Source organism: Zalophus californianus, chromosome 7 (genome assembly GCF_009762305.2).
Source record: "Zalophus californianus isolate mZalCal1 chromosome 7, mZalCal1.pri.v2, whole genome shotgun sequence".
NCBI lineage: Eukaryota > Metazoa > Chordata > Mammalia > Carnivora > Otariidae > Zalophus > Zalophus californianus.
In genome coordinates this window covers 122,563,487-122,569,498 of record NC_045601.1, presented here as the reverse complement: position 1 = coordinate 122,569,498, position 6,012 = coordinate 122,563,487, and positions in this window count along the sequence as shown.

The window sequence follows — 6,012 nt, the reverse complement described above, 5'->3', positions numbered from 1 at the left end:
CCAGGGAGGCTCCTGAGAAGATAGAGAAGAATCTGGAGAACCTGATTGGCTATTTGATATTATCTGACTGTTACTGAGCCACAATCCCTTTCCCTAGTATTATGGGACCAAAGTCTCCTAGAATAACTTAGAACATTGTTTCTTAAATTTTAACGGGCACAAAAATCCCTTGAGACTTTGTTAAAACACAGACTCCCGGACCCTAGCCCTTCGGCTCGCACCCTGCATTTCTCACACGCTCAGGGGCCTGCTGCTGGGTTGGGAACCCCACTTTGAGTAGTGTTGACTGAGAAGACAGAGTTGGTTGTCCCGCAGAACCCTACAAGATTTATTGTCCACCCCGGAGTCAGATGACACTCCCAGTTCAAACATGACTTGGGAAAACATTGGCAAAGATTTCCTAAACGTCAATGTTGTAACACCTGTGGTGTCTTCCCCATTCTGCCCCCTGTGCTGCTGGGACACTCATATGACACAAGACACTCGAAGAGAGGTTCCTGATATGATGCTCAGGTCTCATCTCCTTTGATCTTTCATGATTTCCACACCATCACCAGGTTCCGATTCTGGGAATGGGAAGGTGGAAGCAGATAGGCAAGGAGAGATTGGGCTCATGCTGTCATCGGGAGCAAGGACAAGGAAGACCAGAAGTTCATTCCCACCTGTGGCTGCTCAGGGCCGTTAGGGGGAGGAAGTGGTCGAGACCGCAGGGTGACAAGGAGCTGGGGACATGCGAGCGGGGGCGTATTTATCAGTTTTTCAGAGTTCCTTCCATTCCTGTGTATTAAGCAAGCTGATGAAAACAATCTGAGTGTCATGGCATTAGGCCTCTGAAACTTGCTAATATTTCTTAAGATTTTCATCTATCAGTGGCCAAAAAAAAAAAAAAATAACAGTCCCTCATTTTTAGAGTTTACTGGCAGTTGATAAAGTATCCATGTGACCTATGTTGTCTTAATGACTTTCGTGAGAAACGTCCAAGGTCAAAGTGAGCCTGGCAGCCACTGTTACCCTCACTCTAAAGCTGAGAAAACAGAGGCCCAAAGAATTTATGTGACTTGCCAGAGATTGGATAATGGCTTTGTCTCCAAATCTCATTTGCCCGGTATTGAAGAGTTCTAGAAAGATCTCAAACGTTCACTTCGTTTGAGTGACTCATCAGCAAAAGAGGAATTTCCCTTAAGTGGTTTTATGATGTGAATAACAAGCACATATCTGCAAACTGCATGAGTTTTTAGAGATTATTATAATCTACTCTCCTTCAAGAGATAAGGAGACAGAAGTTTAGAGAGGCTAATTAATACTCTGTGATTCTGGAAGTTGTCCAAATGTGTTTTATGATTTACCACCTTAATCATGTTAATTATATCGTTTTTATTCTGCTCCTTTAAGACATCGTGGAAAGGTCAAGAAGCACTGACTTTGCAATCAGGTTATTGCTTCAATAAAGATATTGCAAAAGGGACATGCATTCTGTTTTTAGTGCAGAAATGGAAAATTCATACCTTATCTTAAACGACACCATCACTCCCAGGCATTCTTCAGGAGCCCAGCAAGCTGGACGCATTGCCCTGAGCTAGGGCAAGTTCATACCTGCACCACTGGAGACAGGGAGATGTCTACTCTTGGATATCACCATCTTCTCTAGCAAATAAAATCAACTAAACAAATGCTTGCTGAAAGCCTGCTAGGAGCCAGATGTTGTGAGGTTAACATGATTAGTGCTCTGACTGCCCTCAGCAGGCTTCTCGTCCATCACCCAAAAGACAGACTCTAGGCAATGTTGGCGGGCGGGTGTGATGTAAGCAGAGGAAATAGCAATTTATTCTAACTGGTTGGTGTAGTGAAGACTTCACATTTTTGAGGGATCTTGGGGCAAGATTTCAAAAAATTGATAATGGAAGAGATGTAGGATTCCAACTCAAATGCTGTCTACTTCAGAAAATAGTTGTGTGGTCATAAGGCTGCGGTTATGTAACTTCCACTCACAGTAAAGCAATACCAGCCCTACAACTTTGCAGGTTGCCCAAGCAGGTGGCCACATGGACCCTGGCTTTCTCAGAGCTGCTTTTAACCGGGGCACAACCCTTCCTGAGGCACAAGGCACCTTCCCCATGTGTGTGCGCACTTCCCATATCCATGCTCAGTCCTGACTGTCTCCATGTTCTCGGCCCAATGAGAGATTCTCTCATCACAATACCTGTTTCTGCTCATTGTAATAGTGAGGAGGTGGCCAGCCAAGTAGAGAATTTGCTGGCTGCAGGATGTAGTCCATACATCTCATTCCTCAGGAAGGAGCCAAGTCAGGGAAAAGCCGTGTTTTCGGTAGAAGCTAAAGGTTCATCAAGATGAGTAAGAAGCACAGCAATCATCTTGTCCCCAAATCCATCTTCCTTCAAAGGTCTCACCAGCCCATGTGGTACCCTCCCTGAGAATCAGAAACAGAGGCCCTTTCCTCTGGGTTTCAGCTGCCCTGCCCCTGAGCCTGCCTGGCTGGCACAACGCATAGCAGCCCTGTTCCCCACTCACCTACCGATTTCAGGTGCGGATGACTTAAAGCAGCCACACTGGCTTTTTGAAGGAGCTGAGGGAAAAGTGGGGAGGGAAGGAAGGCAGGCCCATTTGGCATGGGGACTTTGGACAGGGCTCATGGCTTCAGAAGTCACCAACTGGGGCGATAAAGAGAAGATAAATGGGTATACAGGTTGGGGGAAGACAAACATGGCAATTTTACCCTCAGTCTGAAGAGTGTGTTTGCCACTGAAAAACCTAGAGTATTGATGGAAGGGGGCATGGCATAGTGCAATAACTCTCAAAGTGTGGTCTGCCCGGACCAGCAGCAAAAGCATCGCTTGGGAACTTATTAAAAACAAATTCTTAGGGCTCATGGAGGACTGACGGAAATAGAAATTCCGGGGTTTAAACAAGAACAGCAGGTGCCTCTTCTGAGGCACAGGAGAGCTGAGAATCCCCTGAAAAGTGGCTGAGCGGGCCAGACCACATGGGTTCCAAGCCTAGATCTGTCACCCTGGGACAGTCACTTAACCACCCCAAGTCCCAAAGTTGTCTTCTTCTTCTATTTTTTTTTAAAGATTTTATTTATTTATTTGAGAGAGAGAGAGCATGAGAAGGGGGAGGGTCAGAGGGAGAAGCAGACCCAAGGCGGGGCCCGATCCTGGGACTCTGGATCATGACCTGAGCCCAAGGCAGATGCTTATCGACTGAGCCACCCAGGTGCGCCCCCCCTACCCCAAGTCCTCTTCTATATTTAAAAGACGTAATAACACTAGTAGCTCAGTTATTTTGGAAATTGAGATCATAAATGCACAACACTTTGAATAGTGTCCAACACATAGCAGTCAGTACACATGTTTGCGATTATTGACACCAGCCAAAAATAAGTGTCAAGTGTCCTCAGAAGACTGCAACCCTGCACTGCCCCTGGGCTAGCTCCCTAGTTGAGTGCAGCCCCTCAGGGAAGGAAATGAAAGAGGAGGCCAGTCGCTGGGCGGGCACCAGCCTCTGATGTTACACAGCCCAGAGGAACAGGGTGACGTCCAGGCCACACGAGGCAGCCCTGGAAAAGCACAATTGCTCACAGAGCGACGGGCGAAAGTACCTGAGCTATGGGAGCCTCTCCTGGACCTCACTGGACCTGAGGGGTCCGAGGGTTTTCCAAAGAAAGTGATGTTTCAGCTGAGATCCGAATGAGTGAGGCTCCTAGCTAGCTCTTTATGAGCACCCACCGTGCTCTCAGCGATATGTATTTTAAATCAGGTGATCCCCGTCCTGATTAGATATTTTAATCCCTATTTTACAGAGGAAGAACGTGAACAAGATAATAACCTTGACCCAGGTCACATAGTGGAGAAGTGGCAGAGAGAATTCGAGCCCAAGCAGACAGGTCCCTTGGGCCACGCTCTTCACCCTTGTAGTTGGAGGAGGGGCGGAAAGAACCCGGGGTGGGGGGCTGGGGGCCAAGAGTGTAGGGCGAAGTGGAGCTGGGGGGGAGGTCGGGGTCAGATCATGGACTTGTTTTCACACTGAGAACAGAGAACCAGCATGGAAGGATTGTGAGCACCAGGTAGGGGGTGCTGCTGGTGCGCGATCGGACCATTGCTCTCCTCCCTCCCTCCCTCCCCAGCCGCGGACTGCGCCGCCCGCAGGGCAGGGGGAGGAGCGGGCGAGCCTGGGGTAAGGAACTCGGGCCGAGAGTCCGGGGCTGGCAAAGGTCTCCGAGGAAGTGGCTGGAGGCCCGCTGGGTATGTTTCTCCGGTGGTTACTTAATCCCGTTCCGAGGCGCCCACCGTGTCATGGCCTGCGTGGATGGCACAGCGGCGGCGGCGGGGGGCACACGCCCTGTGCGGCCCCCGGGGGGCTCTGTAGGCAGCCATTAAAAGTCAGATGCTAAGAGACTAATTTCGAGATGTGAAAAATCATGTGGTGAGGTGAGAGAAAGGCAAGCTGTAGAGCAGATGACGTATGCTTGCAGTTCTCACGTGCACATACACGTTGGAAAAATACCCAGAGGACGTCTACTAAAATGTTAACACTGGGGATCACTGAGGAAAGATTGAAGTTGATTATTATCATTATTATTATTATTATTTTTACTTGCTTTTGCCGTCTCCCTTCTTGTACCTTTTTTGCAGTGATTACTGGCTACTTGTATAATCAGACAAATAAGTTCTTTTAAAACCTGTTTATTAAAAACAAAAACAAAAACAAAAAAACCCTCTTTATTAGTGTATGAGGCTAATCTCAAATAGTGAGCCCAGTCTTGGCTGTGTGGCCACCTGTCCCAGGGGAGAGCTTGGAGGAGGTACTGAAAGGTTGGCTCATCTGTCACGGCTGAAGCCTGACTCCTGGTGGACAGAAGTATCAAGGACAGACCTCTAGTTGAAGACATCTACATAAATAGCTTGGTGAAAGTTTATTTATTCACTCTTATCATTTGACAAATATGTACTGATCACATTCTAAATGCCAAGCACGATGGGAATATGAAAACAAGTAGTGTTTATAAGTAATATTTATGATAAAACTATGTTAAGGAACAAAGCTTGCCTCTCCTTTTGTTCAACTTTTCTCTATGTCTCATTCTTCACTCTGCTCCTGCTCCTCAGAGACTCAGGTCTATTCCCAGGCTGTTACTTAGAACAGGGTGTTTTTCTTGGTATATTTTCTGACTATAGTTAACCATCCAGAATCTACTAATTTTCATGTATTGTTAACATTGGACCGTTTTCCTGGACTTCATTATTAGTTTTTCAAACTATTCTCTCTGGTTCTCAAGACATATATATAATCACGCAGAATTTTCTTTTTATTTTTTTTATTTTTTTTATTTTTTATTTTTTTAAGATTTTATTTATTTATTTGAGAGAGAGAGCATGAGAGGGGGGAGGGTCAGAGGGAGAAGCAGACTCCCCGCTGAGCAGGGAGCCCGACGTGGGCCTCGATCCTGGGACTCCGGGATCATGACCTGAGCCGAAGGCAGTCGCTCAACCAACTGAGCCACCCAGGCGCCCAGAATTTTCTTTTTAAATACAGTAGTTGTATCTCTTATTTCAGAGATCTGTCCGTTCTAAGTGTTCATCACTTACTCCTTTAAATCGGCTCTCCACCCTTCTTGTGCTGCTTTCCTAACCAGGGAAACTTTGGTAGGTTCTGCCAATGGGAGGCACTGGCAAAGGATCAGAGGGCAGGAGAGAGGTCAGGCTATTCATTTCCTTTTCCCACCTTTTGCTCCCCTATTTCTGCCAAGACGTACAGTAGCTGCTGAGCCGTGGTCCTGGTCATAAGGCAGTCCTAGCTCCCTCCCCTTGCCTCCTCAGGTCTTGAGTAGGAATTGCTTCTTGTGGTTGTGAGCTGTTAATATCTTCATTGAATTATATCCAAAATATCCATAAAGATGGATCGAACCCATGTCTAATGTTTTTCTCTCAAGCATCCCCACTCCCCCAAAACACTACAGTAAAGGAATCTTTAAAAGCCATCAACCGTTAAAAT